The sequence below is a fragment of the Neophocaena asiaeorientalis genome, unplaced genomic scaffold (genome assembly GCF_003031525.2).
Source record: "Neophocaena asiaeorientalis asiaeorientalis breed wild unplaced genomic scaffold, Neophocaena_asiaeorientalis_V1.1 scaffold184, whole genome shotgun sequence".
NCBI lineage: Eukaryota > Metazoa > Chordata > Mammalia > Artiodactyla > Phocoenidae > Neophocaena > Neophocaena asiaeorientalis.
Window position 1 is genome coordinate 1,468,311 of NW_020185325.1, and position 14,084 is coordinate 1,482,394.

Below are 14,084 nucleotides of genomic sequence, written 5' to 3' on the forward strand. Positions count from 1 at the left end.
GATGAAAGAAATTAAAGATGACACAAACAGATGGAGAGATATACCATGTTCTTGGATTGGAAGAATCAACATTGTGAAAATGACTATACTACCCAAAGCAATCTACAGATTCAATGCAATCCCTATCAAACTACCAATGACATTTTTCACAGAACTAGAACAAAAAGTTGCACAATTTGTAAGGAAATACAAAAGGCCCTGAATAGGAAAAACAATCTTGAGAAAGAAAAATGGAGCTGGAGGAATCAGGCTCCTGGACTTCAGACTATACTACAAAGCTATAGTAATCAAGACAGTATGGTACTGGCACAAAAACAGAAATACAGATCAATGGAACAGGAAAGAAAGCCCAGAGATAAACCCATGCACCTATGGTCACCTTATTTTTGATAAAGGAGGCAAGAATATACAGTGGAGAAAAGACAGTCTCTTCAATAAGTGGTGCTGGGAAAACTGGACAGGTACATGTAAAAGGATGAAATTAGAACACTCCCTAACACCATACAGAAAAATAAACTCAAAATGGATTAAAGACCTAAATATAAGGCCAGACACTATAAAACTCTTAGAGGAAAATATAGGCCGAACACTCTATGATATAAATCACAGCAAGATCCTTTTTGACCCACCTCTTAGAAAAAGGGAAGTAAAAACAAAAATAAACAAATGGGACCTAGTGAAACTTAAAAGCTTTTGCACAGTAAAGGAAACCATAAACAAGACGAAAAGACAATGCTAAGAATAGGAGAAAATACTTGCAAACGAAGCAACTGACAAAGGATTCATCTCCAAAATCTACAAGCAGCTCATAAAGCTCAATATCAAAAAAAGAAAAAAAATCCAGTTAAAAAATGCGCAGAAGACCTAAGTAGACATTTCTCCAAAGAAGATATACAGATTACCAACAAACACATGAAAGGATGCTCAACAATACTAATCATTAGAGAAATGCAAATCAAAACTACAATGAGGGATCCCCTCACACCAGTCAGAATGGCCGTCATCCAAAAATCCACAAACAGTAAATGCTTGAGAGGGTGTGAAGAAAAGGGAACCCTCTTGCACTGTTGGTGGGAATGTAAATTGATACAGCCACTATGGAGAACAGTATGGAGGTTCCTTAAAAAACTAAAAATAGAACTACCATATGACCCAGCAATCCTACTACTGGGCATATACCCTGAGAAAACCATAACTCAAAAAGAGTCATGTACCACAATGTTCATTGCAGCTCTATTTACAATAACCAGGACATGGAAGCAACCTAAGTGTCCATTGACAGATGAATGGATAAAGAAGATGTGGCACAATATATACAATGGAATATTGCTCAGCTCTAAAAAGAAATGAAATTGAGTTATTTGTAGTGAGGTGGATGGACCTAGAGTCTGTCATACAGAGTGAAGTAAGTCAGAAAGAGAAAAACAAATGCCGTATGCTAACACATATAAATGGAATCTAAAAAAAAATTTTGGTTCTGAATAAACTAGGGGCAGGACAGGAATAAAGACACAGATGTAGAGAATGGACTTGAGGACACTGGGAGGGGAAAGGGAAAGCTGGGACAAACTAAGAGAGTAACATTGACATATATACCCTACCAAATGTAAAATAGGTAGCTAGCGGGAAGCAGCTGCATGGCACAGGGAGATCAGCTCAGTGCTTTTTGACCAACTAGAGGGGTGGGATAAGGAGAGTGGGAGGGAGACGCAAGATGGAGGGGATATGGGGATATACGTATGCATATAGCTGATTCTCTTTGTTATACAGCAGACACTGACACAACACTGTAAAGCAATTATACTCCAATAAAGATGTTAAAAACAAAAACAATATTTAAAAAAATAGACTAGGCTACTATAGAATAGTATACATGAAAGGAAGAGGTTCATATAGAGCAATACAGATAACAGTTTATCACATGTACTGAAACATTAATTTTACTTATGCAATGCCTACATGTATATGGATATTGACTGTGTGCAAAACGTATTTCTTACTATGGGTTGCAGTCAAGAAACTTTGAAAGCTTTTTAACAACATATGACAGTGCTATGTTGGTACCTTTAATTGCCCAGAAGATTGTGTTTGTTATGAAGCTAGTTCGAAGAAATATCTTTAGCAGCATGTGGCAGAAACTGCACATATAGAATTTTTAACTCAGTCAGTGCCAAGCTTGCTTGGTTTGGTGGAAAGGATTAAAACCATTACCTAAAAAGGAAAAATCAGGATTATTGATAGATTGCATTTTTATGTGCTACTTCTGCCCACTGTCTTTCTGTAAAATTTAAAAAGTCATTTATCATGGAGGTAAGTCATATGAATGTATGATACCTTTGAAACATTCTGCATTAAACCTGCCTTCTCAGATGCGAGGGGAAATCCAGCAGTCCTCTGTTGTTCCTCGTGTTTAGCCATGTAGACTATAGGGAAGAGAGCTGTCACCAATCGCCTGAAAAACTAGGTGAATAACTGCCACCTTTTCAGGAGTGTCCTTTGCCCTAAAAGCCTTCAATTCCAGATCATCTGTCTTTAGTTTCTTGGCCACAGAGGCTTCCTGTCTCTCTTTCCAAATTAAGGGCACTCAACAGAGCTGCCACACTGGGCACTAATGAATTCTCTGAGACTAATCTACACAGTAATGAGAACTGGTATCTGTCACTCACTCTCCCAGGAGGTAACAGTTCACACACCATTACATCACCCTATTAAAATAACTTATTAGCTGTGTTGCTTGTCCGCTACTATTCATTAAGAAGGTGCGACCAAAGAGACATGTATTTGCACAAATGATGAGATTTAATTTGATTTGTTCTCCATTTTGTTTTTATGGCTGAATGCACACATGCTGTAAGTAAATGTAAGCATTTTATACAGATCATCTGTACCTTAGGGAAGCATCAACACAATTATGACTTTTCACCAATTAGATGAAAAACAAGTTAGATGAGACTCTGCATCCCATTCAAAATGTGTGAGGAACTCGTATACTCCATTCCCTGCATTTTTGTATCCCAGGAAGTATTTATATTTTCTCAGAGGCTTTCGTTATAGGCATAATACCATGAAACCATTGATAAATGATTCTGAGAGCTAAATTAGGGAGGGTAATTTTGGATGGAGTAATAGAGAGTTGGTACAATTTTTATCACAAACTCGCCAAATTATGTAAGCATTTCTTTGCTGTTTATTTTTGTCATTGTAATATCTCAGTAAGAGCATGGGCTTTTGTCCTTATATGGAGGTTACTTAAGTCCTGGCTTTTCCTTTTGGTGGTTGGTTGTGTGATCTTAGAGGAAATTACTTAGCTTTTTTATCCTCATTTACTTCATCTGTAAGATGAGAGTAAAATAATATCTATCTCATACCTGAGGTCATTAAGAGGATTAAATGTGTTTAAACAGTGCTTGACCCACAGTAAATACCAATTATTATTATCACTATCCAGTCTTCCTCCTTAAAGAAAAAATCAGAAAGATTTTTTTGCATTTTTGCTGTATTTAAAATTTTTCTTTTGATGCAGTTGTCTGAAAACTATCGAGTGTAGTTAAAAAAATATTGGAAAGCAGCATCAATGCTTTAGTAAGCTCAGTGGCCCCATCAGTTGCCCTGCAGGTCCATCCTCCAACATCGTTCTCTGAAGAAAAGCATTTCTTCCACGTATTGCTATGGCTCTGCCAGTTATTAGCTGTGTGATTATGAGCAAGCTTCTTTAAATCTCCAAGCTTCATGTTCTTCTTCTTTGGAAAGGGGATAATAATACCTCCTTCATTGTATTGCTATGAAGATTAAATCAAATTAAACACCTTTGTAAAACATCTATCACTGTGTCTAGCAGGTGTAAGTATTCAATAACCTGCAATTGTAATGATTATTATTACTCATAATGCCACTCACTGACCCATCATCTGTAAGAACAGTTCTGAATTACTTTCTAACAGTTGCATAGATTCAGGCTCTAGCGTCCCCACCCTTGCCTAGTCTCTCTTGTGTCCTCAAAAGCCAGCAGTCCCAGGAGGCTGCCTGGAAGTGCACTTATTATAGAACAGAGCTTTTCAAACTAGACCATGTCATACTTAAATAGAATCGATAATTTTGGCCTCATTTGCTCAACATTAGAGCAAACTATACAAAGTAGCCTATGTTAGTGTCCTAGTTATTATTATATCATTAATTGGATTAAGTACTATTTTAAAATGTTTTAAAATAACATTTGTATTCATATAATCGGTGAACAACATAAACCACTCACAGGCTTTCAAAACTACTGGAATTAAAAGGATATTCCAAAAATATCAATCACATAAGGACAATTATTCTATAACATAATAGGTTGAAGAAGAGATTTGATAATTTTGTATTTTTCAGAGTCAAGCTAAATTCATGAACAACTGGCAATTAAAATTGTACTCAAATGCTATTTAAAACAAACCAGATTCTTTCCTGCACTTTGGGACTTGGCATGAGAATGTTCTGGGGAGTTTTATAGCCGCATGGTGCATACAAAATGAGGTGCTGAGTTTCCGTCATTCTGCATGAAATATGTCTTTCCAGATTTGTGTTTCCCACAAATCTTATCATAGTTTTCTAAAATGCAGTATAGTTTGATTAAAAGCAAATTCTTAACAACAGTCTTGAAAATACATATAAAGAGTTATCTCCACTTTTATTTTTCTTGTCTAGACTAAAACATCCTTAATAGATAGCTCACCATCTTAAATTAGAATAATAATAATAATAGTAATACGGTAATAATAGCAAATACTTCTTCCCTACTTCTACATCCTGCATAAGCCGCTTACACATATTAAGTCATTTAATCCTCATAGCAACCCTATGAGGTAGGTACTATTTTTGACTCCATTTTACATTGCAGGAAAGTGAGCCCAGAGGAGTAAAGTAACTTGCTGAAGGTCACACAGAAAGTGGAAGAACCATGACTCAGACATCAGATTTTTACCCTAAAATATCATCTGGCTAAAATTGTTATGTGATCAAAACTTACTCATCAATGTCAAACTTATGGCACATCAGTTGGTGATGAAGACCCCTGTCTTGGAACGCAGTACTCGTATATAATTCCTAACTAGGAAGAAAAATTCCTTCTTTTCTATGGCCTGATTTCTCTCAAACTAAGCTAAATTTCTTTCCTGTTTGCATGATCTGGGCTAATTTACATGACTAGTTTAGATAAAGCAAGTAAGAGAAGATACTGTTAAAAATCACATTAGTATAAATTTCTAACTCAAAATTGAATCGTTTATTGGCATTTGAAAGCAGCATGGTGACTGTATCAAGCTAATCAAATAACGATATAGGTCTTTTAGAAAAAGCTGGTTACAGGGATAGTGTAATTGACCCTCTTACATGCAGCAGCCATGTGGTTTGGGAGCTGACCCTAATTCTGGAGGCAGGTTCTGATTTGACTAAGCCAATTATAATAATCCCATCTTCCTTGCCAGCATTTCTTGAGGAACCAGTGCTTAAGCCTATCAGAATACAGCATTCCCCTGGCTGTCATTTGCTGAAGAATGAGTGACCTAAGTTGGCCCATTCAGACTCAATGAAGGGACTTACAGTTGAGAGGAGCTGCCTTTACTCCCACTGGAGAAAGAGATGTGGGATGAAGTTAATACTGTGGACAAGATAGAAGAACGAGAAAGAGCCTGGATGTTTGATGACATTCTTTTTATTTATTTATTTATTTTTTTGCGGTACGCGGGCCTCTCACTGTTGTGGCCTCTCCCATTGCGGAGCACAGGCTCCGAACGCGCAGGCTCAGCGGCCATGGCTCACAGGCCCAGCCGCTCCACGGCATGCGGGATCTTCCCGAATCGGGGCACGAACCCGTGTCCCATGCATCAGCAGGCGGACTCTCAACCACTGCGCCACCAGCGAAGCCCTGATGACATTCTTAAGTTGCTAAATCCACCAGCCCTGAAGGCCACAATGCTTTGAACTTCATCTTGAAGGAAAAAATACATTTTTTATTACAGTTTAAGTTTGTTTTAAGTCTGGCTTTCTGTTAATTTTTGCAGCTCAAGCACAGCTAGGAAACACATTTTCACCCCTTAGCACCTGCCCTATAGTCTTGGTTTTAAAGGGGAAGTTAGGATCTGTGCATTTTGAATCATTGATAATTTGGTTCAAACATATGAACTGACCCAGATTCATATCTATATTTATTAAGCACATAATGTAACACATGCCAATAAAACAATGTAGACACTTCCATATACATTATCTAGAAGTACCTTCGCAACAGGCTCAGGGAGAGAGAGATCATTATCTGCATTTTTTAGGTGAATAAGTAGAATTCAGAGTGGTTATGTTACTTTCCTCCCATCACACTATTACTTGTTGGAAAATTCTTACTTGAGCTCAGGTCTTTCAAATCCAGTTTCCATTACCCTGGCAGTTTGATTCAGTGCAGGAAAGATGGGGATGCATGAAGAACTCCACCCTGTATCATTTGGAGGCAATTTCTTTTCATGGGGTAGACCCCTACTTACTACCATGAACCTTATACTCTAACACTTTTTTTCCCCTGTTGTATCTTGTGGAAAATTACCAAAATCATCGTGTGTGTAATATTCTATAATTCTATGAAAATTGAAGTAGAAATATCTATTCTGGCACAACTAACACATTTCTGAAGTTTCTTTGCAGTCACATAATAAAATTATGTGTATATATATGTATGAATATATATGTAATATATATAGAGAGAGAGATGGTATATCTGAAGCGTATTTAATTTAGCTTTAAATTTCTTTATTGTCTCACGAATCTCCCTTTCTTGGATTTGCTAACTTAAAACATTCTAATGCCATTCTAAATGGGAAATATTCCTTACTCATTCTAGGGCCACATGCTGAATTAGGTTTGAATAACACAGTAAATAAAGATGATTATCACACAAGAGAGTGAAACAAGCCAGTGTCAATCTCAGATGACAAGATCTCTGTAGAGCTCTGCCTTTAAAGGTCTGAAGTTCTTCAGAAAGTGCTACTGCAGATTCTCTTGATTCTTATAAAATAATTTGTCTGGAAAGATAAAAACTCAAGTAATCAAAAATTTTCCTCTTCCTCTCCCATCCAGCACTTTCTCTTGAGTGTTTCTTTTAAAGCCAAGATAACTTGCATTTGTTGCAGTTTTGGACTTTAGCATGAAATTAATTTTTACCATAGCCAACAACTGGTGTTCAAGCCCAAGTGTGGCATGCGAATTGTCCAGAGATGTTGTAAACCTAGATCTCAACCGTAAGGCAGGGGAAACATAGAACTTGGGGAAGCAGGATAAGTTCAGACTTTGACCAGTCATACTAGCAATGATTTAACTCAGCGGTCCCCAACCTTTTTGGAACCAGAGACCGGTTTCCTGGAAGACAATTTTTCCACGGATGGGGGAGGGGGGATGGTTCAGGCAGTAATGCGAGCGATGGGGAGAGATGGGGAGCCATGGGGAGGCATGGGGAGCGTCCATGGCCCGGGGGTTGGGGGATCCCTGACTTAACTTCAAGGAGCTCAGTACGAACTAAGAGGCATTGTAAGGCTGCCCAGAGCGTGCTGGGCTGAATAGAAATTCCAATGGATATTGATAGGTAATATGTATTCCATGGGTAGTAAATACTCTATGGATAATAAGTATTCCATGGATACAGGATGTAGGATTGCCTAAATTTACTTATCCGAAGAACCTATTTGTGTGTGTGTGTGTGTGTGTGTGTGTGTGTGTGTGTGTGTAGCATCTTAGCAGACCAGTGCTCTGTAAAACATACCTGGGGAAGTGTAAAACACACCGTACAAAAGGGCTCCATTTGAAATAGGTTAACTACATGAAAATAAAGAGGATACAATGGAGAAAACATTTCTTTTTAACTATTTTTGTTTGGAAGTTTTACTTTGAATCTTTTCATTGAAATAATAACGTTTTGTATAGTGTAAATACTACTTTTTTCTAAATAAATCCCTCTCCATTTCTTCCTTTTACTCTTAAGGAAACTCTGAGAAGATAATTAGGACAGTTGTATTCTATTTTACAGTTGAAGAAACTGATGCAGAGAGAAGTAAATGCCTCTTACACTTAACATAGGCTAGGTAAGGGCATTGGAAAACTAGGGCCAAATCTGGTTTGCAGCTTATTTTTGTGTAGTCTGGAACTAAGAATTGTTTTAAAGGCTTGTTAAGAAAAATAAAAAGTGGAATATTTGCTATCTGGCCTTTTACCAAAAAAGTATGCCAACCTCTGGACTAAGTTATGCTGTGGTAACAAACAATACTTATATCTCAGTGGTTTTGTCAGGCAGAAATGTATTTCTTGCTGACACTGCACGTCCAACACAGGCTGCTGGGAGTCTCTGCTTCCAGATCACTCAGGGAGCCAGACTGACAGAGACCTTGTGTCATTATATGCTTCTACGGCTGCCACAGCCGCTGGAAGGGAATATGATGGGATGAACAAAATTTCCACCTGGGCGTGAAACATACCACTTCTGCTCACATTTCACCGGCCAAGCAAGTCACATGGTGTCATCTCACTTCAAAGGGACAGGGAAATGCTGTCCTACCTTGTGTGTACAAGAAGGAAATCCAAAAATATTTGGTGAACAATTGCACTAATACAGGGTACACATACTCACACACACACATATGTGTGTAGAAAACTAATTCAAGAAACTATATCCTGTGAAACTTGATTTATTTATTTATTTTTTGAAACTTGATTTATTGATCCTTTCTCTCTCTCTTTCTCTCTCTCTCTCTCTCTCTCTCTCTCTCCATATATATATATATATACATATACATACATATATGTATGTGTGTAGCTATCTCTATTATATATATAGAAATCTCTATTATATATAATTCTTATCCTATGTATAATTCCATATATATATCTCAACATGTAATAGTTATCTCTTTATATAGACAGACCTATGTATCTATCTGTTGACAAATATTAACATTAGAAGGAAACCTACAGCTGATTCTAAGGAAACTTTTTATTTTATAAAGACAGGTGAGGTTAATAGTGACAGATCCAAAGTGCAAGGTTCTTATCAATTTTTAGGTTCCCAATAATCTCTTGAGTACTTCTTCCTGTACATTAAACTTCTTCTTTTCTAAGTAAAAGCCTTATATCATTTTGAAATCATGCTAGATAGATTTTTATATGGTCTCATGTTGGAAGTATTTGCTCTGTGTGACAAAGAGAAGTCTGCCTACGCCCAACCCCCACCCTCCCCACACACACAGCGAAGAACAATCTTGGTTTCCAAGAGTCATTGTGAATTGACAGTCTCCTTACTACATGCCTGCATGCACAAGGTCAAACTGTGCTCTGAAATAATCCCACACCTGAGAGCACAGTGGCCACACCCTTCCTGGCTCAGTGGCAAAGCAAGAAAATTTGGTGTGATAAAGAAGTGAAGGAATCATTTTTTTCCTCTTCATGTATGTGTCCTTCCTTCAACCAGAGATTATTGGTGGGTTTGTCTCCTTCCATCTTCAGCCCTTTCTCTTTACTCAGGAGATGCCAAATGAGAGAAACATCAATTGTGAGGTTTCTTAACCATACACTTGGCCATTCCATCCTTGTACACTTTGTCCCCAGAGAGCTATTACTGCCAAAATGGCAAGTTACAAATAACCAGTTCCGGGTGAGGGGGAAAACCGCTGAAAGGGACAATTTCTTTTCAGGAGAATAAATCATAATATTTAAAAAGGGGAGATCTTGGAAAAAGCCATCAGTGGAAGAGTCCAAACAGGTCTTCCATCTGTGTTTGGGGAACAGTTAACAGCAATATGTGGGAAGTCAAACAAAAATGGAGAGCAGAGATTTTCTTTGCTTATTTTTTTTTTTTTAAAGGATGTTTGTTTAAGGAAAGTATGCGTGGGGGCAGGAAGGGGGAGAGCCATGGCTCCAGTGAAAGAGATGAGTCTTGGTGAGACAAATACCAGCAGTAGTTCAAAGGACTTCTTGGCATGAAGATAGTAAATAAACTAAAAAGACAATTTTCATAAAAAATATTTGCCCAGCCATAGAGGGAAGACAGTGAAATTGTAAGGTTGCTGCTGAATAATTAAATCCATCATGTAGGGCTCAACTCGTGAACATCACTGATATCTATCTCAGTTGGTCTCTGGCTTTTTCCATTTTTTTCTCTGAAAGTCTCCATATTTCCATTGAATTTCTTCTGGAATTAACCTGTACCTCTGAGAAATGTGATTAAGCTGCTTTTAAAAGCCCCTGGTTTCCATCAGGAAAGAGAAAATATAAATGGAAAGAGAGTACAATAGCTCCTAGCTCTATTTCCAAGGCATCTGGATGTCAGCAAGTTGGAGAATAAAGTAAGGAAGGCATTTTATCAGACACTATGGAAATTGATGCAGAAATCCCAGAGGAGATGGCAACTTTTTTTTTTAAAGGAGCACGAACATCCAGTTATAAAGGCTACGTTTTGGTTAAAGATTATGTCTGCTGAAATGAAAAGAGTTGGAAGAATCATTTTACATGACTTTGTTGGCTCATGAACATAAACAACTTAAAAATATTGTAAGCTTTTACTTTGAAAGGAACCAGTAATAATTTTATTATTTGTCTTCAAAGAGAAACAAGTTTAAGATTCTCAGTTTTTCACGGATGAAATTACAGGCTATCCAGTTCTCTATGAAGATGATAAAGGAACTTATATAAAATTTTATCCCCACATATTTAAACCTTTCTTATTTTTGTAAATTCAAGTCAATATATGAAAGTTAAAACATAACTCATATTTGGACTGAAATTAAACTTATTTCAAAGAAAATATTCAAATATACAATGTATCATTCAATTTCAGAAAATAGAAAGTCTTCAGACTTTACATATTGCAGGCTTTATATGTTAGTGGATCATACTTAATCACTGAAGGGTTAATATTCTATGCATACTGTAATTAAAAATAAATAGATTTCTAAGCCACCTTGTTCTCAAATGTGCCAGATGAGGCAAACATTTCACTTCTGTAAAAATAACTTTCTAATTTTGAAGCATTAGTTGAGCCTCCCATCAAGAAATTCTGTGGTGTTTGTTCATTTATCTAAGGTACTTTTTTTCAGACTCATGAATATTTATGAACTACTGGGTTCAACTGAGTGTTATGAGAAGTGAGAGGTAGTGTCTTCCAGATGTAAAGGGTGCTTTTAATTCTATTGCTTCTCCAGATATTCACTGGCATCTTGTCATGCTTGAATGAGCCATTCAAAGTAGAGCTGCCATCTAATCGAAGTACCTAAAGTGCAAAGACGAGAGGAGAATTTAATGAAGCATAAATTGTCTGTTCGGTTGGAGATACAGACTCCTTTACCATAGCACAATTAAATAAAGCATAGTGAAGGCTTCCATTAATCAACCCCAGCCACCTTCTGTTTTGCAGACACGAAACCTACAAGATCAATTAATGTCTTTATTATGAAGTGTGATGCCTGGACAGTAAATGTATTCTGTGTGTGTGTGTGTGTGTGTGTGTGCGCGCGTGTGCATGTGTGTGTGTGTGTGTGTGTGTTTATAATCAAGAGTGTACTTTGGGCTTCCCTGGTGGCGCAGTGGTTAAGAATCTGCCTGCCAATGCAGGGGACACGGGTTCGATCCCTGGCCTGGGAAGATGCCGTGGAGCAACTAAGCCTGTGTGTCACAACTACTGAGCCTGCACTCTAGAGCCCGTGAGCCACAACTACTGAAGCCCGCATGCCTAGAGCCCATGCTCCCCAAATGCAGGAGAATAGTGGGGGGAGTTTGAACATGTAGGTTCAGGGGATAAAAAGGAATTCTTTGTATATTCCACTCAATTTTGTTGTGAACCTATGACTGCTCTAAAAATGAAGTCTATTTTAAAATATGAAAAAAAAAATAAATAAAAGAGCCTACCATGTATAAGACACTCTGTTCAGTGCTGGTAGAGGATACTAAGATTAATCAAAATGGTCCCATCAGCTATAGGAAACAGTAGCCCTTATCAGGTACCAACAAACTGGCTTATTGTTTAACAACAACAACAAAAACGTCATTATGCAGCTTTTCAGGCTAAGGCTGTGAAAAGGGCAGGCATTGGAATTTGGAGGAATGGCAACTAGAGTGGCTCAATGGAAAAAACCTCAGCTATTTTTGGGATAATGAACTTTCTTCTGGTTGTGAACTATATTGAATTTCTTAGTCTTATGGATGTGTCCATGGGTGACTATGAGCAAGAAAGTCAGAAGCTTAGTCATTAAGGGGAGAGAAAGCAGAGGGCTGTGGGAGGAGTAGCAATGGTCAAGTACACACTCTCCCCACTTGTAATTCTACGGGAACCAAGCAGCTCAAGACATGGAAATGACAACTGGCTGAGTGACCAACCAAGTTCAGAAAATGGGAATGGCAACCAAGAGATCTAAAAATCCGCCAATAACATGCTATTCATTCATATATTCTTTATTTTAGAAACTATTTCTTGAGGACCTATACATATATGTAAAGCATTTGGGGTGCTAGTCACCAGGTATATAGTAGTGAACAAGATTGACATGTTTCCTGCCTTTTTGTCATTGATAATCTAGTGGTGAATGGTTGGCTCTTTGTGCCAGGAGGCTGTATCACCTGCCACTTTTCCTTTTACCATCACAGAGCTCCAGGATCCAGTTCAGGATCATTCATTGCATTTAGTTGTTATATCTCTTTATAGACTTCTTCCATCTAGAATAGTTCTTCACTCTTCCTTTCATTTTCTTGACCTTGACTCTTTGAAAAATACAGGCATGTTATTTCGTAGCATGTCCCTTAATTTTGGTTGTCTCATGTTTCCTTACAATTAGAATCTTGTTTTCCTTCCATGGTTATATAGATTGGTCCTCAGCCTAAGACTCAAGGGGACCCTTCTGCAAAGCCAGAGCTTTCTCTCTGTGCAGTTCCTTCCTCTGGTAACTCTGTCACATGAATTCTAACTCCTTGGCTTTCTTAAACTCTGATCTCTATCTCCTGAACTCAGTGAAACTAACGTGCTTTGCACATTGTACATTGTACTGTGCTGTAACCTGTAAACTATCTCCAGGAAATAAGCTCTCCCCTTTCTTGCCCTTCTCTGGGATAATGGTATGGTGATTCCTGTTGTCCAATGTCTTAAAATTATTGTTTCACGTGTTTTGTCATGTTCTCTGATTGTTTAAGAAGCAAGGATTTATTTGGTTCTTGTACCCTATCATGACCAGAAGACAAAGTCTATTATTGTCTTCTGACAACTGAAACTACAGCATAAAAATTTAGTGAGTTGACAGATGCTAAATGCCTAGGATGACTGTAGTTTCCTTCTTCAAGTGTATGTGTCTGGAACCTAGAGCTTGCTCCTGATCAGCTACTCCAAGCCATGCTCCCATTTTACCACTACATTCTCTGCAAATTGCCCCAAGGGCCCACACCTCCCAGATTAAGCAGCAGCCACCTCTTCTCAGTTACCTGCCATTGTGACCACATCCTCCTTGCAGGTGCCCCAAAGCACCACAGGACTGCAGAACCAAAAAGGTGGACACATTTGCCTCAAGATATCAATAAAGCCAGCCCTGATGATGGGAGAGCAGGCTGATCACAATGGACTGTGCATAACACCCAGACAATGTGTGAATCTGTTATTGCTGGAACTACAAAACTGGCTACAGACAAGAGTGACACCCATTTGTTTGACTTCCTTGAGACTCATTTCAAGCAGATGAAATCCATTTTAAAAATGGATGATTATATAATAAACTTGTGTAAGACAGGGGTTCAGGAACCTGGTATCACAGTATGTACCTTTGACAAACACACCCTGGGAGACAGTGACAATAAGTATGAAGCCTCAGGCTGGCTTCCTACGGCTAATGGGGATGACTTTCCATGGTGAATAATGCCGTGCATTCACATTTGTGCCGTCTTTACACTTTCTGTAAGCTTTACCAAAGGGACCACCTCTGCTTTCTTCCCATGTTGGAAGAAATTGGAAAAATTGGATGAGTCTTTTCAATAAAGAATTATGGTACAAAAAAAAATGTCCTGATGGGTGTGGCAGGGGACGATCGCCCATTCCAACACCT